The sequence below is a fragment of the Podarcis cretensis genome (assembly GCF_951804945.1).
Source record: "Podarcis cretensis genome assembly, chromosome: 2".
Taxonomy (NCBI): domain Eukaryota; kingdom Metazoa; phylum Chordata; class Lepidosauria; order Squamata; family Lacertidae; genus Podarcis; species Podarcis cretensis.
Genome location: NC_137171.1, coordinates 117,533,594 through 117,556,748, shown reverse-complemented (window position 1 = coordinate 117,556,748; position 23,155 = coordinate 117,533,594). Strand labels below are relative to the sequence as shown.

At 50.9% G+C, this 23,155-nt stretch overlaps 2 protein-coding genes across 4 annotated transcripts in view; one reads left to right on the top strand and one right to left on the bottom strand.

The window, feature by feature from the left end:
• Window positions 1–5,591, bottom strand: part of LOC307208605 (uncharacterized protein) — a 35,205-nt gene extending 29,614 nt beyond the window's left edge. Inside the window, exon 1 of the mRNA XM_079963390.1 lies at window positions 5,505–5,591. The gene's annotated coding sequence lies outside the window, so the exon portion shown is untranslated. The remainder of the gene's footprint in view (window positions 1–5,504) is intronic.
• A 104-nt stretch (window positions 5,592–5,695) lies between these two features.
• The window catches only part of LOC307205613 (uncharacterized protein), a 48,762-nt gene continuing 31,302 nt past the window's right edge, over window positions 5,696–23,155 (top strand). For 2 of the 3 annotated variants that reach the window (XM_079958229.1, XM_079958227.1), the window contains exon 1: window positions 5,696–5,866. The gene's annotated coding sequence lies outside the window, so the exon portion shown is untranslated. Of the gene's footprint in view, window positions 5,867–6,514; window positions 6,639–23,155 lie in introns of those variants that run through there. The other variant, XM_079958228.1, reaches the window with a different exon arrangement.

Here is a 23,155-nt window from a genome sequence, read left to right as displayed (position 1 = left end):
GGTATTCATGGAACCTCTTCACTCCAGCCACAAGTGCCAGTGCCTCCTTGTCGAGCTGGCTGTAATTCCGTTCCGTCGGAGATAGCGTCCTGGAAAAGTAGGCGAGCGGTGCTTCTCTTCCGTCTGGAAAACGGTGACTAAGGATAGCACCGATGCCAAAAGGTGAGGCGTCGCAGGCAAGGACCAACGGCCTGGATTCACTGTACTGTACCAGCACACGGTCCGATGAAAGTAGAGCTTTGACTGTGTTGAAGGCCGCCGTCTCCCGATGACCCCAGGACCAAGGTGTCTTTGTGCTGAGGAGTCGGTGAAGAGGCTCAGCCACCGTGGCTTTGTGGGGCAGGAACATGTTATAAAAGTTCAGCAGCCCTAGGAACGCCTGCAACTCCGTCTTGTTCTTTGGGATGGGGGCCTGCTGGATAGCGCGGATCTTGGATGTGGTTGGGTGAAGGGCGGAGGCGTCGATAAGATAGCCCAGGAACTCTACCTGTGGAACAGCGATCTTGCACTTCTCCCTCTTTACCTTGAGCCCAGCCTCTTGGAACCTGGTCAGCACTGCACGGAGGCGCTTGAACAGCTGCTGGTGTGAGTCTGCGGACACCAAGACATCATCAAAATATGGTACCACGCCCGGAAGCCCTTGCAGGAGATGCTCCATAAGGCTTTGGAAGATGCCAGGAGCCACACTCACCCCGAACTGCAACCGGCGGCAACGGAATGCCCCTCGGTGGGTGACGATCGTCTGGGCTTCAGCAGTGGCATCATCGACGGGCAGTTGTTGATAGGCTTGGGCAAGGTCCAGCTTAGCGAAGACCTTACCCTCACCCAGGGAATGCAGCAGGTGTTGGACAACAGGAACCGGATAAGTGCCTTGTTGATCATGCACTTGTAGTCAGCGCAGATTCTCACCGACCCGTCTGGCTTGACAGGCGTGACGATGGGGGTTTCCCACTTGGCATGGTCAACTGGCTCCAAAACTCCTTGGGCGATCAGCTTGTCCAGTTGTTCGTCCACCTTAGCCTTGAGAGCAAAGGGAACCCGGCGTGGCTTTAGCTTGATGGGGACGACTTGTGGATCAAGGCTAAAGGAGATGGGCGTACCTGTATATTGCCTCAAAGTGCCGTCAAAAACCTCAGCAAAGTCTTTGACCAGACCCTCAGTCTCTGCGTTAGAGATGCAGTTGATGCCGGTGACTTCCAGGCTGAGGGCATCAAACCAGTCTAGCCCTAGGAGGCTTGGCCGCTGACCTTCAACCACCACCAACCGGAGCAGGCCTGAAAAATCCTTGAAGGCGATCTGGAACCGGCCAACGCCTACCACAGGAATGTCGTTTCCCTGGTAGTCTCTCAGGTGTACGTGGTGAGAGTCGAGTTGCCTTTTGGACACTCTGGGTACCAGTCTTTTGATGGTGCTCCAAGACACGATGGACAGGGCAGACCCGGTGTCGATCTCCATGTCACATGGAGCTCCTTCAATGAGCACCGTGACATTCAGCTTGCGTCGCGTAGGTGAGTTGGTTTGGCCAATCGTGGTTCCAGACGGGCAGTGGCAGTTGGTGAGAGCGAAACAGCTTTCCTTGGCAGACTGGAGTGAAGACTTGGACTTGTGAGTCGGTGAATGGGGGGTGTCAGACGGAGCCGATCGGCAGACCTTAGCGATGTGGCCCCTTCTGGAACACTTCCTACAGATGGCGTCTCTGAATCGACACTTGGCACGGGAATGGTTCCCTCCGCAGCCGGCACATTCCGGTTGGCCCTTGGACTTCTGTTGGAACTTCCTGCGCTCCCGCTTTGTCTGGTGCACGTCATCGTCTTCACTGGAGGATGCCTCATCACTGCTGGCCTCTTCATGATGCACTGGAACTGGCTTTCTAGCAAGACGCGGGCTGCTGGCCTTGCGGATCTCCTGGGCGGAGCGTTCAGCAGCTTCTGAGGCCACAGCCTCCTCAATGGCTTTCTGTAGCGTGAGGTCTGGCTTGGCGAGGAGACGCCGTTGCAGATGGATGTCCCGGACCCCGCAGACGATTCGATCCATCAGGGCATCGTCTAAGTCTCGGAACTCGCAGTGCATTGCAACCTGTCGCAGGGCGGTGGTGTAGTTGTTGATTGACTCCCCCTCTGCCTGGTTCCGGTGGTAGAACACATGGCGGGCAGCAATCTTGGATGGCTTTGGTGCATAGTGGTTGCGGAGCTTCTCTTGGATCGTGTCCCATGGTGTTGCCTGGACTGCTTCAGGCGCAACCAATGCTCGGGCCGTCTCAAACACCTCAGGCCCACAGAGGCTGAGGAATAGGCCCCGCTTACGCTCCTGTGATACTTGCGTCAGTTCGTTGGCTTGGAAGTAGCAGTCGAACCGAGCGAGGTAGGAGTCCCATGATTCAGAGGCTGGCGCAAACGGCGGTAGAGGCACAAGTGAAGCCATGATTCCGATGCCGGCGTGAAGAGCGATGGATGGAACACCGTGCTCTAGCCAGAACAGTCAGCTCTGAATTGGTTCTGTTCAGTGATTTCGCTCAGTGATTCAGGTCAGTGATTCAGCTCTGCTCAGAGGTGGCTGCATCTGGCTGTGCTCTGATGTTCATCGATCCCATCCTCGTCGCCAGTGTTAAGTTGTGGGCGAACATAGCAGACGACACAGCGATTTATCCAGAGCAGCTCTTTATTTGTAAGCTGGACAGAACTGACAGCAAACAGCTCAGCCGGCCTGCTTTATAGGCAGCCGGCTGTCAACATTGTAGCAACAACAACCCAGGGTTTCCCGCCTAAAATAACTGACTTGGACCTGAGTGAAAACTATCTACGGTATCCCCTTGCTGGCTCAGGGTGAGAACTTCAGTACATAACACAGACCACACCCGTTTGCAATCTAGCACAGAGCCATTTCCTTTGTTACCTTAAAGGCCCATGTTTAGAGGGCCATTACCTCACCAGGATTAAAAAGCAGAGACATCACCTTGCCAACAAAGGTCCGTATAGTTAAAGCCATGGTTTCCCCAGTAGTGATGTATGGAAGTGAGAGCTGGACCATAAAGAAGGCTGATTGCCGAAGAATTGATGCTTTTGAATTATGGTGCTGGAGGAGACTCTTGAGAGTCCCATGGACTGCAAGAAGATCAAACGTATCTATTCTTAAGGAAATCAGCCCTGAGTGCTCACTGGAAAGACAGATCGTGAAGCTGAGGCTCCAGTACTTTGGCCACCTCATGAGAAGAGAAGACTCCCTGGAAATGACCCTGATGTTGGGAAACGACTAAACAACAACACCTCACCAGGAAACTAGCCTGGCTATTCCAGGAATTGAATCCATGGTGGACCCAGGATTTAAAAGGGGGCTCAGGCATGCAGCCCACCCCTAAAAAATGCGTAATGTTACTGTTAAATTTTATGGGAAGCAATGCATAGGTAAATCAATCACTTTTTGTTGTTGTTTAGTCGTTTAGTCATGTCCGACTCTTCGTGACTCCAAGGACCAGAGCACGCCAGGCACTCCTGTCTCCCACTGCTTCCCACAGCTTGGTCAAACTCATGCTGGTGGCTTTGAGAACACTGTCCAACCATTGCGTCCTCTGTCATCCCCTTCTCCTTGTGCTCTCCATCTTTCCCAACATCAGGGTCTTTTCAAGGGAGTCTTCTCTTCTCATGAGAAGACTTTTACTTTTACTACGATCACTTTTACACTCATACCTTGGGTTGAATGTGCTTCAAGATGAGTGTGTTCGAGTTGCGTTCCGCGGCAACCCGGAAGTAACGGAGCGCGTTACTTCCGGGTTTCGCCACTTGCGCATACGCAGACGCTCAAAATGACGTCATGTGCATGCGTAGAAGCGCCGAAACGTGACCCACGCACGCGCAGACACAGGTTACATTTGCTTCTAGATGCGAACGGAGCTCCGAAACGGATCCCGTTCGCATCTAGAGGTACCACTGTACTATGTTATAAAATCCTCAAGGGCTTACGATCACAGATCCTCTGAAGAGCCCTCTCCCTTCCTGCTGTTTCTAGCTGGTATAATAATAATAATAATAATAATAATAATAATAATAATATTCAGAAGCATCACTGCCTCCAACAGCAGAGGCAGAGCATAACCACCATGGCTGGTAGCCAATGACAGCCTTTTACCTCAGTGAATTTGTCTAATATTTTAAAGCTGTCCAAGTTGGGGGCCATCCCTCAATGCACTGTGGTGAAGAAGTACTTTAACAATGTAACATTAATGTGAAAAATCAACAAAAATGAAAAGATGCAGATAATAACCCAGAGTTCAGATCATAACAATCTCCAGCAACACCAGCAAACGAACTGGATAATTACAGTAATATGTTTGAATAGATGCTGAAATGTCATCCCTCTTGAAGTCTGCCTGAGCTCAGAGGGAATTCTATAAGAAGACCACCACCACCACCATAAAGTGGGAAGATAGGAATTGGTGGCAAATCTGACAAACCTTGCCTTCTTTTGTAACATTCCTATATTTTCTATGGAGCTCCCGATATTATCACCATACTCCCAGTTTTATAACACTTCTCATCATTTTCTATCAAGAATTTTCCCAGCCTAAAAGTGTGCGTTTGGGATATTGTGGTGGGTGGGTGGGTTTCAGTTTATTGCTGATGTTGTGTATTGAGTCAAAGCCTCAGCGCCTAGGGCTTGCCGATTGAAAGGTCGGTGGTTCGAATCCCTGCGGCGGGGTGCACTCCCGCTGCTCGGTCCCAGCGCCTGCCAACCTAGCAGTTCGAAAGCACCTCCGGGTGCAAGTAGATAAATAGGGACCACTTACCAGTGGGAAGGTAAACAGCGTTTCCGTGTGCGGCTCTGGCTCTGGCCAGAGCAGCGATGTCACGCTGGCCACGTGACCCGGAAGTGTCTCCGGACAGCGCTGGCCCCTGGCCTCTTAAGTGAGATGGGCGCACAACCCCAGAGTCTGTCAAGACTGGCCCGTACGGGCAGGGGTACCTTTACCTTTACCTAAAGTAACTGCCTTTTGGTTCCAGAGGGTACAGCTACTATTGGTTCATTTAAGCTGCTGTATTTGGATCCTCTGTCTTATTGGTTTCCTCCAAAAGGCAGGACTGTGATTGCCTGATATTGTTCCCTCCAAAATGTATCCTTTCTAGCTAGTTCCCTGTCCCTATAAATGTAGCTCTCCCCTCCTCAGGTCCCAGTCTTGTTGCTTTAATAAAGAAGTGTTACTAGAGAACTGTCTCCAGCATATTATGTCAAGAGAGCTGAAATCACAAACCCCACGTCACAACAGCTGACTCAGTCCACCCTAGCCCAATATGAACCATCACCCCACACAGTTACTTCCACCAATGGCTTTCTATTATCCTGGCAGCACTTGTGTTCTGCTTTGAAATAAATCTGGAATATGGCTTATTTCATATTTGCCACATGCTGTTTTATTGGGTTCCAAAAACAAACAAACACCCATGTGTTTGTGTACTTGCGCATAAATAAAATATTAAAAGAGCATGGTTTCCACATGGTTTCGATTTCTGTACCTGTTCAGCAGATGTCACTAGATCGCGCTCCCTTTCAGCGCTCCAATTCTATGATTATGTCATCTTCTCCTCCTTGGGCTCCGGAAGTTTGGCCCCTTCGCCGTCCCGTAGTTGGCGCTGGGCGGCACTACAATTCCCAACATGCTCCGGGCGAAGCAAGACCGGCGTGCCTGGGAACGTCGCCGAGTCCTTTACATATTATGTATTTCGAGATGCGAGATGGGAGGGTCTTTTTAATTCCTACTAGCTAGGCGAGAAGTCGGGTTTTTTCCCCCTCCATAAAGGCGCGAGTTTGCAAGACGCTGTCGGGCTAGAAACCTGGGGAAATCGCGAGCCTGGGAATCTCCTCCGGAGGCGATCAAGTAAGACTTTTGGGGGGTCATTTTTTTTAGGCGGGCTGCGGGGAAACGGCTGGGGAGACTTAACAATGCAAGACTCGAGCGGCTTCAGCCTGGTTTCATGGAGCATTTGCCCCTCTTTATTTTGCGCAGACTTTATTTAAAATAAAATAAAATAAAATAAAATGCTATTTTAAAAAATAAAAATAGATTTAACAGGGCGCTACCCCTCCCGGAAAAATGCAAGATCGCCAGTAGTTTTGAGATGCGAGGAAGGAGGGAGGGAGGGAGGTTGGGCCAAACGGGCTTTAGCATCCCATCGATTTTAACGCGAAAACGATTTGAAGGCGCTCAGATCTTTGCCGCTGGAACCGACAAGCCTTTTTCTTTTTATGTGGCTGCATCGGTCCCCTTGTTTCTTTGTGTGTGTCTCTCTCGGAGAAGGCGCGGCAGGGCGGGTAAAAATAAGATTTTATTTTGCTTTGGTTTTTTCCTTTGCGGAAAAACCCCAGAGGATTTTCCTTTGCGGAAGGAAAGGCGGTCACTTGCCACACTAATTTGTTTCTCGCGATTTACTTTTTAGAAACAGCTACGCTAAAGGAGTAGAAAACGTTCCCAGGAGCTTTGGGAGCACATAAGATGGCGCGCGCGGGGTGCGGATTTATTTTTTTTTAGGAAGGAAACTCCCACCCACGTGACACTGCCGTGCGAAGGCTGACCTAATTTTCTGGAACCTTCGCAATGCTGTAATTCATATTTGCTGTAAGCCGCCCTGGGACTATCTGGCGAAGGGCAGGTAATAAACATTATTATTACTACTACTACAACTACAACTCTTATTAGTAGTGATCATCAAATTAAACACTTGAATAGGATCTTGAAGGCTTTTCTTTGCAAGCTTGCATCTGAGGGGCTCGGTTATGTGAGGGATCAAACCTGCAACATTGGCGTCATCAACACCGTGCTCTAACCAACCGAGTTTCCTCCTAAATATCAGGAGCTTGAGAACCAAGATGTTGGACTAGGTGAGCCAGGGCTCTTAAGACTTACTTCTGAGTAAACAAGTAAAAGATGGCAATGCATATCCATAGCTAAATTTGCAATCTTAAGCATACCCACAGGAGAATGTTAAACATACTGTATTTATATCCCGCTTTTACCCGCACCCCGGGACTCGAGGAGACATAACACAAATTAAAACGGCACAGATAAAATACAAAAAGCGAAAAACTCGTAAAAGATCATCGGTATACAGTGGGACACAGGTGGCGCTGTGGGTTAAACCACAGAGCCTAGGACTTGCTGATCAGAAGGTTGGCGGTTCGAATCCCCGCAATGCGGTGAGCTCCCATTGCTCGGTCCCAGCGAACGGGATCCGTTCTGGAGCCCCGTTCACATCCAAAAGCGAACGCAACCTGTGTCTGTGGGTCATGATTCGCCGCCTCCACGCATGACATCATTTTGCGCATGTGCGAGTGGCAAAACCCAGAAGTAACACATTCCGTTACTTCCGGGTCGCCGCAGAGCGCAACCCGAAAGCGCTCAACCTGAAGCACATTTAACCCAAGGTATGACTGTACAATGGGATGCGGGTGGCGTTGTGTGTTAAACCACAGAGCCTAGGACTTGCCGATCAGAAGGTCGGCAGTTCAAATCCCCGCAACGGGGTGAGCCCCCGTTGCTCGGTCCCTGCTCCTGTCAACCTAGCAATTCAAAAGCACATCAAAGTGCAAGTAGAGCAATAGGTACCGCTCCGGTGGGAACGTAAACAGCGTTTCCGTGCGCTGCTCTGGTTCGCCAGAAGCCGCTCAGTCATGCTGGCCACATGACCCGGAAGCTGTACACCAGCTCCCTCGGCCAATAAAGTGAGATGAGCGCCGCAACCCCAGAGTCGCTAACGACTGGACCTAATGGTCAGGGGTCCCTTTACCTTATGACTGTACAATGAAATTAAACGAGCCTTCCCCCTCCCACAAACACTCAATCTCATTGCACTCTGTGTGCTTGTTGCACAACACACCACCTGACAAGTCACGACTGAACCTAATGGTCAGGGGTCCTTTACCTTATATAATACTTGCACAGATTTTTTAAAAAGCTAAAAACTCGTAAAAGATCATAGGTAAAAAGTAACTACAGTCATAGGTAAAGGGTAAAGGGGACCCCTGACCATTTGGTGCAGTCGTGACCGACTCTGGGGTTGCAGCGCTCATCTCGCTTTATTGGCCGAGGGAGCCGGCGTACAGCTTCCGAGTCATGTGGCCTACAGTCATACCTCGGGATAAATACACTTCAGGATAAGTATTTCTGGGTTGCGCTCTGCAGCGACCCGGAAGTAACGGAGCGCGTTACTTCCGGGTTTTGCTGCTCGCGCATGCGCAGACGGTCAAAATGACGTCATGCACGGAAGCGGCGGGCGAAATGCGCCGTCGAGTCTTATGTTCTGTTCGGTATGTGAACGGGGCTCCAGAACAGATCCTGTTCGCATCCCGAGGTACCACTGTAAATCATGATCTTTTACGAGTTTTAGCTTTTTGTCTTTTATCTGTGCCGTTTTAATTTGGGCTAAGTCTCTTATGGAATCAAAAGAGTACAGTAGACGATCGGGTTGCAAACATGATCCGTACGGGATGCATGCTCGCAACCCGCAGCGTTTGCAACCCACGTCCGCGCATACGTGGGTTGCGATTCGGCGCTTCTGCGCATGCGCAAAGCGCGCTTTTGCGATTTGGCACATGTGCAAAGCGCGATTTTGCGATTCGGCGCATGCGTGACTGCCGAAACCCAGAAGTAACCCGTTCCGGTACTTCCCGGGTTTTGGCAGTCCGCAGCCCAAAAAAAGCAACCTGAAGCGGACCCAACATGAGGTATGGCTTTATTAAAAACGAATCTAGCAACATAAAGATACTAAAAACAGCACAGCACTATTAAAAGCCCTTTCCTTAAAAAAACAGTTCATTCCAAACGGCTTGTTGGAATAAAACAGTCCTCGCCTGCGGGTGGAAGGACAAAAAGGAGGGAGCCAGTCTACCTTCTCGAAGAAGTGCGCTCCAGAGTCTGAAAGCATCCTGTGTTCACACAAAGTGTGCTGTTAAGCAGAGCTCACCCATTCATGAGACGAGGTGAAGTGCCCACCCCAGGCAGCGCATGTGTTGCCAAGAGGGAGGTGTTCCAGTGCGCAGCATTGCTCCTCCCCCCCGGCGGAGAAGCTGAGCGACACAGATGAGTGCTCTGGCTCCTGCCAAATTCAGTGAGAGCTGGGGTGCAGTGGTGGGGCAAGCGAAGGAGATGGCAATTCCCGTTTCACCACAAGTGGGAATATGGATCTGGCCGCCCCTGTCTGTAAGGGTGGTGGAACCGGGAGAAGGGCTTATAAGGTTTATAAGGGAGAATACGGTCTTTTAGATAGTCTGGGTCTGGCACACCGGATACACTCCCCCCAGGGGTGCAGAAAAAGCCCGCTGTGCCCAATACGGCTGGGTGTGAGAATGCTGCCTCCGCAGCATATTCGCATGGCACTGCACAGCTGAGGATAGGGGTGGAAGTAGTACTGTGACTCTCCTTTTTCTTTCCGCCTCTCGGGTTAGATCTGGATCTCACCCAGGACCGGAGCTGCTGCGGGTGGGTGCGAGTTGCGCGCCGGAGCCAGGCCCAGTGAGGGAGCCTGCGGTGCGTGTCTGGATTTGCCCCCTCTAACAAATGTGCCCAGGGCTGCGCAGCCCCCCCCCATGTAATGCCGCTGCATTTTGTGTGCATTTTGTTTTTTAGGGAATATAGCTAAGCATGTGCTATAAAAGGCAAGTTTAGTACTTTTGAATTAACTGGTTGTTGTTTAAGCAATGTGGTTAGCATTGAACTGCCTGGAAAATTGAAGGTTTTTCTAAATCAAAGGCCATTCAGTGGTAGAGTAGACACTTTGCATGTAGAAACTCCAAAATTCAATTCCCATCAAACTCTATATAATATTTTTTTTCCTCCTGATGTTTCATTGGAGCATTTGTTTTCAGTGTTAAATTTACTTAAAATGTTTATTTTAAAACATGTGTAGCTTGCAGTTCAACCCCCTGAGGATTTGGTAGCTTTGATGAAAGCTTGTTGCGTTCTGTATGCGGATAGCTAGAGGCTCATAAGGCTTCAGAACATAATTGTGCCTTGATCAGTGAGCGGCCATTTTGCAACTGACTTAGTGAGCGGCCATTTTGTGACTGGCTGACTCAGAGCAAGTTGCTTTCTGGCAAGGAATGCAAGAGATAACTCTGATTAAGGAAAAAGAAAACTAGGTGGGGAGAAACATTGCTGCCTATTGTGGACTTTTGTAATCCCTCTTATCTCAAGTATTCAGCTGTACACCAGGCTGATTAATAGGCAGAGCACACTGGAATTTAATTTGTTTTTCCTATCCTCTTACGAATCAGGTTTAAGTTATCATTTTGTTTTTTCAGTGTTTGGCACAATCTTGGCTCTTGTTTCAGGGATAGCAGATCCTTTCTTCAAAGATTTTGGGATCTGGACGGTTAATAAATATCTTGAAAAGCTGCTTGCTTTTATAGAGTAAGCATTTCCTGGCTGGCCTTTGAAGCTGATCTTCATTCCTCATGTACTGATGTAGCATCTCCAGAAGTTGTTTCAAGTTTGTGGTTCAAACCCCTCAGCTAGAACAGGGACGGGCAGGCTCTAGACCCATTGATGTGGGGTCAAACACCCCCCCCCCCCGCATACACATAATTGCCTAAAATGGGGAGTTGCCTGTATTGGCTCATCTGATGGAAGGGGAATCTTCCTCCTGTGAGACAGTCCCAGAGGGTTTCCTTGCTGTATTGATTGGTGGCTTTCTCAGAGCATCTGGATCAGGCAAATATCTTTGTCATGTTTGGGCTGTGATTCCCAGACATCTTGATTACTGGTGTTGGTTTTGTGTACAGTGGTACCTCCGGTTACGAACGGAATCTGTAACCGAGGTGCCTGTTCTGCGCATGTGCAAGTGGCAAGCACACTTCCGGTGTTGCCGCATTCATAACCTAAAGTTTATGTTACCCGAATAATAATAATAATAATAATTTATTATTTATACCCCGCCCATCTGGCTGGGCCTCCCCAGCCACTCTGGGCGGCTTCCATAGAAAGCAAAAATACAATAAAATATCACACGTTAAAAACTTCCCTGAACAGGGCTGCCTTAAGATGTCTTCTGAATGTCAGGTAGTTGTTAATCGCTTTGACATCTGCTGGAAGGGCGTTCCACAGGGCGGGCGCCACTACCGAGAAGGCCCTCTGCCTGGTTCCCTGTAACTTTGCTTCTCGCAATGAGGGAACCGCCAGAAGGCCCTTGGCACTGGACCTCAGCGTCCGGGCAGAACGATGGGGGTGGAGACGCTCCTTCAGGTATACTGGACCGAGGCCGTTTAGGGCTTTAAAGGTCAGCACCAACACTTTGAATTGTGCTCGGAAACATACTGGGAGCCAATGTAGGTCTTTCAAGACCGGTGTTATATGGTCTTGGCGGCCGCTCCCAGTCACCAGTCTAGCTGCCGCATTCTGGATTAGTTGTAGTTTCCGAGTCACCTTCAAAGGTAGCCCCACGTAGAGCGCATTGCAGTAGTCCAAGCGGGAGATAACCAGAGCATGCACCACTCTGGCGAGACAGTCCACAGGCAGAGGACTGAAGGTAACGTAACCTGAGGGTTCACTATAGTTTTTTCTCTGTGTGTCTATATGCTGCTCTTTCTTCTCTTGGGTGGCTTTTTCCAGGAGTAGACTGGTTGGTTCGTGGACTTCGCCTGGGGCGCAGTGGCTGCATCACGTATGGTAGTCAAGTGAGGGACAGGCAAACAAACATACCAACCGACAAACAAGACACATAAAGGAATCAACAGGTAATCGTACATGACACAGACGGGGTGGGACCAGAGAGGGTGGTGGGAGCAAATTACACATGCACAAAATAACAACAACAACAATAATAATTTATACCCTGGCCATCTGGCTGGGTTTCCCTAGCCACTCTGGGCGGCTCCCAGTAGAATACAGTCATACCTCGGGTTACAGGTGCTTTAGGTTACGTTTTTTTGGGTTATGGACCCGCCAAAACCCGGAAGTACCAGAACGGGTTACTTCTGGGTTTCGGCGGTTGCGCATGCGCAGAAGCACAAAAGTGCCGAATTGCAACCCGCGCGTGCGCAGACGCGGCGCTGCGGGTTGCGAACATGCATCCCGCACGGATCACGTTCGCAACCTGAGCGTACACTGTATTAATAATAATTTTAAAATGATAAAGCACTATATAGATATATGGGGGAAAGGGGGGTGCACGTATGCACGTGTAAAAAAGTTAAAATAATTTTTTTAAAAAATAATTTTTTTTAGAGGATCTGGACCTCTATTGGGGCTGGGCAGTGGGGTCAAGTGCATGATTTTCACCCAAATCAGCTGTCACGGGTTGGGCCTCAGCTGGTCTGGGGGCCAAGGAGCCTGTCAGTGGTGGTTGCTACTCTTGCACTTCATTGAGGGGAGAGATGGCAAGTGGGCTGATTAGCTGGTGCACAGCATTTCTTGACCTGCAAACCCAGCCCTCTCGGGTTTAGAAAAAAGAAAGGGGAAACGGGGAAAGGAAATTGGGGTGGGGGGAGAGGAAAACCAAAGAAAACAATAGACTGAGGGGAATAAGACTCACGCGAACAGCATGTGGCTATAGATTCAGCCTTCCTAGCGGGGCAGCCGCCACCAACCTCTCTGGCCGCAAGTGGGGGGGGAGGGAAAGAAGGGAAGAAAGAAAAGGATGTATAAAACTGGTCCGTTGGCACAGGGTCCTCCGCCGCTCTGGCTCCTCCGGCGGGGCAACTGCCACAGACCATTCCACACACACTCTTCTGCAAGGCATACCAGGCCAGAGGGCAGTGTGTTTCAGGGTCAAAGAGAATATGGGTGTGGGACAGAGGTCTTTCCCACTGTCCAGCCTCGTGGGAGTCGGAACCCCAAGCTGTTGTGTGACTTCACACCCCTAGCGTTTGTGGGTGCTCGTAAGTCCCATTTGTACCAAGGGATGGATTGGGTTTCACCCCTTTTACCCCTCGTTTGATTTGTTGTTTTTGGCGCGGTTTTACACCTGGGGTGTTGGGTGGTGCGGGAAAATCTGGTGACTTCTCTGCAGTCTTTCCCAAGGTAAAAAGAATAAGTTCCAGCTTTCAGGCTAGTTCTGTCACAAATATATAGGGATACATAGAGACGTGCGTGGTGCTGTGGTCTAAAGCACTGAGTCTCTGGGGCTGGCCAATCAGAAGGTTAGTGGTTCAAATCCCCACGACAGGGTGAGCTCCCATTCTTCTATCCCAGTTCCTGCCAACCTAGCAGTTTGAAAATACTCCAGTGCAAGTAGATACCGTATTTTTCGTCCCATAGGACGCTCCGTCCCATAGGACACACCTAGTTTTTTTTGGGGGGGGGGGAATAAAGGGAAAAAATTTGCCTTTATTTCCCCCCCAAAACCAGGTCAGGGAACAGCGGGATGGCAGCGCTGCGCCTCCCCGCTGTCCCCCGAGCTTGTGGGGCTGGCCAATGTCTGCCCGAAACGTGGGGCGCTCTGCTTCAGGGCGTTACTCATGCCAGGCGGCAGGCTGCTATCCGCAGCATAGGGAGCCCTGTGGGAACCCCCGCAGGGCTCCCCACGCTGCGGATGTCTGCCCAGCGCGGGGGGCGCTCTGCTTCAGGGCGCCCCACGCACCGGGTGGCAGACTGCGGACACCTGCATGGGGCGTCCTCCGGAGGGCGCTCCGCGCTGCAGGGTGCCGCTCGCAAGCTTTCCGCGCCTGGGGGGAGATCCCCTGGGTGCGCAAGGCTTGCTGACACCTGCGCGAAGCACGGGGCGTCCTCCGGACGGCGCCCCGTGCTCTGCGCTGCCGCCCGCAAGCCTTGCGCACCCGGGGGGAGTTCCCCTGGGCGCGCAAGGCTTGCGGACACCTGCGTGAAGCACGGGGCATCCTCCGGAGGGCGCCCCGTGCTCTGCCCTGCAGGTTGCGGCCCGCAAGCCTTGCGCGCCCGGGGGGAGTTCCCTCGGGCGCTCAAGGCTTGCGGACACCTGCGCGGAGCACGGGGTGTCCCCCGGAGGGCGCCCCGTGTTCCGCGCTGCAGGCTGCCTCCCGCAAGCCTTGCGCTCCCAGGGGGATATCCCCCGGGTGCGCAAGGCTTGCCGACACCTGCGCGAAGCACGGGGCGTCCTCTGGAGGGCGCCCGGGCTTCGCGCTGCAGGCTGCCTCCCGCAAGCCTTGCGCTCCCAGGGGGATATCCCCCAGGTGCGCAAGGCTTGCCGACACCTGTGCGAAGCACGGGGCGTCCTCTGGAGGGCGCCCGTGCTTTGCGCTGCAGGCTGCCGCCTGCAAGCCTTGCGCACCTGGGCTAACTTCCCCCAGGCGCGCAAGGCTTGCGGATAGCTTCCTGGAGCCTGGAGTGCGAGAGGTGTTGGTGCGCACCGACGCCTCTCGTTCTCCAGGCTTCAGCGAAAGCCTGCATTCGCCCCATAGGACGCACACACATTTCCCCTTCATTTTTGGAGGGGGGAAAGTGCGTCCTATAGGGCGAAAAATACGGTAAATATGTACCGCTGTGGTGGGAAGGTAAACAACGTTTCCATGAGCTCTGGCTTCCGTCACGGTGTTTCCTTGCACCAGAAGCGGTTTAGTCATGCTGGCCATATGACCTGGAAATTTGTCTACAGACCAGTGCTGGCTCCCTTGGCCTGAAAGTGAGATGAGTGCTGCAACCCCATAGTTGGATTTGACTGCACTTAACCATCCAGGGATCCTTAACTGTTATCTTTTTACATAGTGATACAGAGGGATCAGGGATGACTCACACCCCGGCCATCACCTCTTTCATCTTATACCCTGGAGCAGGAGATATAGAAGTATAATCAGCTGTACCAACAGGCTAAAAAATAGCTTCTATCCGTGGGCTGTTAGGCTGTTGAATGGAAAGTAACATAGCGCAAACTGACTTGTGAGGTGGTGTGTTGTGCAACAAGCACACAGAGTGCAATGAGATTGAGTGTTTGTGGGAGGGGGAAGGCTCATTTAATTTCATTGTACAGTCATAAGGTAAAGGGACCCCTGACCATTAGGTCCAGTCGTTACCGACTCTGGGGTTGCGGCGCTCATCTCGCTTTATTGGCCAAGGGAGCTGGCGTACAGCTTCCGGGTCATGTGGCCAGCATGACTAAACCGCTTCTGGCGAACCAGAGCAGCACACGGAAACGCTGTTTACGTTCCCACCGGAGCGGTACCTATTGCTCTACTTGCACTTTGATGTGCTTTTGAATTGCTAGGTTGACAGGAGCAGGGACCGAGCAACGGGGGCTCACCCCGTCGTGGGGATTTGAACTGCCGACCTTCTGATCGGCAAGTCCTAGGCTCTGTGGTTTAACCCACAACGCCACCCGTGTCCCATTGTACAGTCATACCTCGGGTTAAATGTGCTTCAGGTTGCGCTCCGCGACGACCTGGAAGTAACGGAACGCGTTCCGTTACTTCTGGTTTTTGCCGCTCGCGCATGCACAAAATGATGTCACGCGCGGAAGCAGCGAATCACGACCCGCAGACGTGGGTTGCATTCACTTCTGGATGTGAACAGGGCTCCGGAACGGATCCCATTCATAAACAGAGGTACCACTGTACACAGGTTGTACATTGACAATAAAGGTATTATTACTAGAGGTTCCCTGTTGCCCTAATTCTAAGACTCCAGAACTGACACACACATTAATCACACAGATAGAGCTTGAGTTCTGTACCGTTACCACCGCAACTGGCTCGTTTGACCTAGCACCAATGATTACCTCACCCATCAGGTGATTTATGCTTATTCTGCTGTAGCTCCAAAGGGTAACAGTGTTGTTGGGAACTTCCGGGTTAGCGCGATCGGCTAATGGCGGATTCCCTCCGAGCTCCGGAGGGAATCGGCTCTGCTGAAGATGGGTCCTACCGCGCCGGCGACGCGGGGACCCTCAGAAACCGCAGGCGCGGAAGCCTGCGGACTTGGTGACTCGGTAGGCACCTTTAAGCGCCCTCCCTGACCCACGAAGAGCCTTTTTAAAGGCTACGGAGAGGGTACGGGGAGCGGCATGGTGCTGAGAGTAGACCGCTACTTCAGTGGAGCGAAGCCGCGTGCCATGGCCGGACAGCGCTGACTTTTTTCCCAAAATTCGGACTGGAAACAAATAACCCGTGAGTAGAATGGAATTTGGACTTTAAAATCTATATCTTTGAATTCGGTACAACCGGGGGATGTGCTAAAGGGAAGTCCGCACCCCCCTATCTACAAACGATCTAAAGCAAGGATCGGTGGACTAAGGTGGAGAGTACTGTTTTTGGTGTTAGATAAAAAATATTTCCATGAGTTTGATAGAAGTCTTTGTGCTGGAGAGAAAGTGAGGAGTTTTGGAAGCTTTTGTGTAACCCCCCCCCCCCCGAATCCGGGAGCGTCCTGTGCGTGAGCCGGAGGAAAAAGAACAAGGAGTTAGGTACTGGAGGAGGGGGTGGTTGCTGCAGTGGCAAGGCCTTTCCTCGCTCAGCACCAGCCACTGACGACACCTAGAAGCGGAGAAGGGGGTCGTAGATGCTGCAGCCGCGGTGCGGCAAAGCGACCCAGTGCCAGGGAGCAGCAGCTTGGCACAGCCTTTTTTTGCTAAGCTCCAGCCGCAGCAGGGGAATCTGTCAGCGGAGAAGGGGGTCGTGGATGCTGCAGTCCCGGCGGCAGCAGAGGGACCCAGCACCAGGGTGTGGCAGCTGGGCACGGCCTTCCCTCGCTCAGCGCCGGCCACGGCAGCGGAGAAAGGGGTTGTGGATGCTGCAGCCATAGTGGCCCCCTTCTCTGCTTCCGGATTTTCTGCTGCGGCTGGCGTTGAGCGAGGGAAGGCCGTGCTGAGCAGACAAGGGATATTACTGCCTTTCCCCGGCGTTGGGTCCCTCTGCTGCCACCGTGGCTGCAGCATCCACAACCCCCTTCTCTGCTTCCGGGCGTCACCAGTGGCTGATGCAGCCAGCGCTGAGTAAGGGAAGCCCAGGTCGGGCGGCAAGCGAGCAGGCAACGGAAGTGTGGCAAACAAAACCCAAGTGCACCCCCCGAACGGAGTACCTTTGGATTCCAAAAATCACTCATTTCCGGGTTTGAAGTGTTAGGGTTCCAAGTAGTCCGTGAACTAAGCTGTTCAAAAACTGAGGTACCACTGTTTTGTAAAAAAAAGCTTTGTAAAAGGCATTTTGATTTCCCTGTGAATGTCCTGGTTCTCAAACACTCTACACTTCAGTTGGGAGAAAGCTGCACTCGCAGAGCTCAAGCGATGCTGGGTTTCTGCGGTCGAGCAGTGAAAATCATGTCCACTGTCCCCCTGGAACAGGGGTCAGCAAACCTTTTCAGGAGGGGGCCAGTCCACTGTACCTCAGACCTTGTGGGGGGCCGGACCCATCGCCTCCCGAAAGCATCCCCCCTCCTGAAAGCCTCCCCGCCTATGCCACTCACGCCGCTGATGCTGCCTCGTCTTTGGCAGCGTTGGCGTCCTCTGTCTTGGCGGGGCACAGAGCCCATGCCGCTGGCCTGGGTGGTGGAGGCAACCTCCACGCTCCAGCGGCTTTCTTCCTGCTTGGCCACCTTAGCGGGAAGGAAGAGGTGGTACCCAGATGCCACTGGTCTGGGTGGCGGAAGCAGCCTCCGCACTGCTGCCGCTTCCTTCCTGCTCGGCCACCTCAGCGGGAAGGAAGGGGTGGCGCCCAGAGGCATCCGTGGCTTCTGATTGGCTGCAGGAGCTTTCTGCAGCCAATCAGAAGCCGTGCCAGCGGCAGTGCCCGCCCAGAGGCATCCGCGGCTTTTGACTGGCTGCAAGAGCTTCCTACAGCCAATCAGAAGCTGTGTCACGTCGCGGAAGTCAGTCTCAATGCGGAATGGCCTCTGCGTCGTGCCTGTTTAGCGCGGGGACTGACCGAGCGGGGCCCGCAAGGTTTGCGAGCTGAATTACTGAGCCCGGTGGCCCATACCCGGCTCATGGGCCTTAGTTGGACGACCTCTGCCCTAGAAGGTCAAAAAGCATTTTGGAAGTTAGGAAGGGTCACCTCGCATATTGTTAAGCTCCCCAGCTGAGAGTAATTTTTTTCTGTAATGTCTTTGTCAGCATCCAGTGTTGGTACATAAGCTCTTAGAATTGTAGCCTCAAGAGTAGGCTCAAGAATCACTCCCTCGGCCCCAACAAAACCGGACCCAGGCAGCCACGGATCCATTGAAGTCCAGTTGGGGTGGGGGTAACTGGCTGTGGGAAATCCTCTGGTATATCTTTTGGTGCCCTGCAGACCAACTGACTTGTTTGGCCTTGCAGCCACGCCAGCCAGGTGGAGAGGTTAGGCGCCAAACAAGGACGCCTGGACATCACTGCCTCACAAAAGGCCAGTTGTCTGTCACAAAACATGACTGGCACCCAGCTAATTTTGAATGCTGTTCCCAACATTAAGCTGTCAACGTCAGTGGAGGTTTGAAATTTCCTTGCTTACTCTATAGATAGTCCCATTTTTAATTACACTGGTACCTTGGGTTACATACGCTTCAGGTTACATACGCTTCAGGTTACAGACTCCGCTAACCCAGAAATAGTACCTCGGGTTAAGAACTTTGCTTCAGGACGAGAACAGAAATTGTGCTCCGGCGGCGTGGCAGCAGCAGGAGGCTCCATTAGCTAAAGCAGTGCTTCAGGTTAAGAATGGTTTCAGGTTAAGAACGGACCTCCGGAACGAATAAAGTACTTAACCTGAGGTACCACTGTATAGCAATCCTTGTAAATAACTCAGTTTTTGAAGAGCGTTCCAATCCTCTTTTGACCTACAACTAACCTCTGGGCTCATAACCTGTTGGGAATCTGGTATCTCTATCACACACACAGTACAGTAGTGTGGATCTTGGTCTTGCTCTTGCATGCAGCAAAAAACAGCCACACAGAAAGCAGGGTCAGTAAGCTCCATATGCTTTTACGGCTGAGAAAGTAACAGATACAGCAAACAACTCTTGACAAAGTTGTGCAATGTAAAATGAATAATTTCCAGCTTTCAGTCTAGTTCAGACAAAGCTACATAGAGAGAGAGTGTCACCATTGCTCTAATTCTAAGACTCCAAAAGCACAACCGACATACATTAATCACACAGTTGTAGCTTGAGTTCTGTGACATTACCACAAAAACTGGCTCATTTGACCTTGCACCAGTGATTTCCTCGCTCATTGGGAAATTACCGTATCTTTCGCTCTATAGGACACACTTCCCCCCTCTAAAAATGAAGGGGGAAAGTGTGTGCGTCCTATGGAGCGAATGCAGGCTTTTGCTGAAGCCTGGAGAGCAAGAGGGGTTGGTGCGCACCGACCCCTCTCGTGTTCCAGGCTTTGGGCAGCTGTCCACAAGCCTGCGGAGCCCGGCGGGGGTTCCCGCCAGGCTCCCAAGGCTTGTGGATAGCAGTCTGCTGTCCCCGAAGCCAAAATAGCGAGACGGGGCACTGCGCAGCCCTCCGTCTTGCTGTTCCAGTTTTGGGGTGGCTGCGCAAAGCCTTTGCAGGGTGGCAGGGTGGCTGCGCAGTGCCCCGTCTCGCTGTTTTGGCTTCGGGGACAGCAGGCTGCTATCCGCAAGCCTTGGGAGCCTGGCGGGAACTCCTGCCGGGCTCTGAAGGCTTGTGGATAGTTGCCCGAAGCCCAGGGCGCACGACTCTGCGCTCACCCCGGTGCCCTGTGGAGGCTTGAAAGGCTGTCCCCGAAGCCAAAACAGTGAGACGGGGCGCCGCGCAGCCCTCCGTCTCGCTGTTCCAGCTTCGGGAAGGCTGTGCAAAGCCTCCGCAGGGCGGTGGGGTGAAGGCACCCCGCCGCTCTGCGGAGGCTACAAAGGATGTCCCCAAAGCCTCAAGCCTTTGGAGTGCAACTGCGCTCCAAAGGCTTCAGGGATCTTTGAGGCTGGCGGTGGGGGAAAGCAGTAGCTCCTTTTCATGCCCAGCTATTCCAGTATGTTGGGTGTGCGTGCCACAAAAGCTCAGTGGTTAAACTCTCCACAGGAAACAGCTGTTTAGCAGGGTTGTTTTTATTAGGCCAAGGCCAACAAACTGTTTATAGATCTTACAAGTCATATTCTCTCTCTGAGCCCAGAGCAGGTTCCTTGCTTCAAAGTCCTTGCCGTGACAGAGTCCACAAGTCCTGATATCAGCTGCTTTCAAAGCTGCTTTCCTGCAACTCTTTACAAAGTCTTCAGTTTTCCTCACTACTCCATACTCTGTGCTATCCCATACGGAATGCTGTAACTTGAGCTCCTTATCTACAAGCCAGTTCTGCGGGGCAATACTGATAAGACAGTCACAAGAAGCCTGCAGCTACATTGTTGGGAATGATTCATCTCATAACTTTTTTTTTAAATCCCACTACATTTCCCCCCATTACATTTTTTCTTTTTTTCTTTACTTCCCCCCTTTTATGCCCACTTGTGCTCTAAACATCTTGGAACCTTAAAGCAAGAGGGATGTGTTCCATGAGGAAACACTTCGGATTTTCCTGACAGATTTTTTCTAGAAAGTACAGATAGTGAGTGCATGTCTCATCTTGACAGGAGTCCTGTTCCACAGAACAGGCCTCCCTTTCCCAGACTTCGACTGTGAAATAGATTTACCTCACACAATTCACAAACATCACTTCATTTTTTTAATTAAAAGGGGGGTTGTGGGCTTGTTTTTAAGAAAGGAATTAGGACTATTTCCAAGTGTTTTGTTTTGTTTTTTGCTGATAACTGACAGGGATATGTAGAATAAACAGATTTCCAAATGTTTCCCGTTGTGTTCATACGTGTCACTTAAAATTTGTTACCTAGGAGCATTTGGATTTCAAACCTTTTCAGGCTATGGTGTGCTAGCAGGCTTGGAAATAAATAGTTGTTGGAGATCTTGAAGTTGCAATAACTTCCATCTCAAAATGGAAATGGTGGCATTGAGGCCTGTTTTTCCTAACTGACTTGCTTTCCTCAGCTCTGGTTCTCCATGACCCTCTTTCATTCTTGGCCAACAGCTGGCCCAACAGGAATAGTGTTTTGGGTAAAGCTTTTAATAGGATAGAGGTAAATTATGGAGGTGTACTGCAAAAGGTATCAGGGACGCAGGTGGCGCTGTGGGTTAAAGCCTCAGCGCCTAGGACTTGCCGATCGAAAGGTCGGGGGTTCGAATCCCTGCGGCGGGGTGCGCTCCCGCTGCTCGGTCCCAGCGCCTGCCAACCTAGCAGTTCGAAAGCACCTCCGGGTGCAAGTAGATAAATAGGGACCGCTTACCAGCGGGAAGGTAAACGGCGTTTCCGTGTGCGACTCTGGCTCGCCAGAGCAGCGATGTCACGCTGGCCACGTGAAGTGTCTCCGGACAGCGCTGGCCCCTGGCCTCTTAAGTGAGATGGGCGCACAACCCCAGAGTCTGTCAAGACTGGCCCGTATGGGCAGGGGTACCTTTACCTTTTACCTTACTGCAAAAGGTATTGTGGTTTGGTGAGGGGGATAGCACCCTTTGTTGTTAGTGCAGAAGGAAATCTTGTGGCTGGGGTGGAATATTTTTGAAGAACCAGCTAAACTCCAAAGCAATACATCAACAAACATGGAGTCCCTGCAGTGGCAAAACAAGCCTCCCTCAGATTCTCCCCATCTCACAGCACTGAGGCTGTTTTTTTAATCAGTGACCCATTTCTTTGCCTTTTCCCTGGCAATGTAGAATGCCCTTTTCTGTTGTATGTGAAACAGCAGCTATCAGTTGCTTCAGATTACAGTAGCACCTCCGGTTATGAACAGGATCCATTCTGGAGGCCTGGCCGCATCCCGAAAGCTTCGTAACTGGAGGTGCCCTTCTGTGTGCACGCATGGCACAATTGAGCGCTTCCGCGCGCACACGCGCAGCGAAACCCGGAAGTATGCACTTTCAGGTTTGCCACGTTCGCAACCCAAGGATTATGTTACCCGAAGGTAACGTAACCCGAGGGTCCCCTGTACTTGCAAAGACATATCTTTTTGCTTAGGCTTTCCCTGGCATATTACTGTATTTCTCTCTTCATCCTGCATTTATTTGTTTCTAGAATGCTGTTTTTATGATTCTGGTTTATTTGTACTTGTGTTTTAGGATTCTTTTTAATAAAAAAATTCTAAGTGGCTTATAAATGTGTTTTAGATAAATAAAGTAAATTATTGAATCTGCTTTCAAAGCCGCTGAGGGTGCAAACATTCAGCAGCTGTGAAGGTTTCAGCCACTAGACCAAAAATAAATGTGTAAAAAGCATCAGTGCCAGTGAATAAGAGAAAACAAAATGGCTGCTCTTGTCTTCCTACAATTGCCAGTGAAAGCCAAGAGCAAACAAAGAGGAATTGTGCAAGGGAAGCTTTTTCCTGGTGTGACGAATTGTTCTTTGCCTGTTTAAAAGGCAATAAAACTTCTCAGCCAAACAGAGACAGAAGGTTTAAAACTATTGACTGATTATCGCCTCTACACATTACAGGAAGTCATCCATATTGCACATATAAGACAAGATGCAATCTATAAGTTTGCTAAATACCATTATATGTTAAATTTAACCTTATTCCAGCACAGTCCTAATTTCTGTGAAAGCTTTGTACAAACTTCTATTTTTAGCGGTTTTGTCCATATGTCTGCAAACATTTATTCAGTAGCACAGTACACCAGTTCAATTTCACTTTGCTGAATCATATACACGTTTAAACTTAATGTCAATATGTTTTGTTCTCTTGCGCATCTCTGCAAAGCTAATACATGCCTAATTGTACACTTTTATAGCATTTTGCACTTGCATGCCTATGTCAGGTAACAGGCTTTTAAAGCAAGTTACCTCATGACACGCAGGGGACAGACTTATGCACTTGAGTGCTATAGATTTCTGCCAGATTCTGCTTCTTACTAAACCAATCTATGATTGATTACACGTGATCACTATGCCTGATGTGGACTTTTTGTCACTAAGATCAGACCCCCAATCTGCATCAGTGAAAACTTCCAGCTCATCAGAACCTTGTGCTGAGACTTTTAAATTGCGGTCGACTGTGCTGTTCGTGTATCTGATTATTATTTTTTACTGCACACCAGTCTTTTTCAGTAGGGCAATCTTCTAAATATTCCTACTGCTCTGCTTATATCAGTTCTTGAAATATTACTTAAAATGCACAGTGAACTAATTTTGCATCTGTACTGTAATGGTTCTAGGGGTTGCTCGTGCGTAAGTCAGCGCCACGCTTGGCTGGGGTACCTGGGTGAACCCTTTCTGTCCGGACAGCCACTCACCCG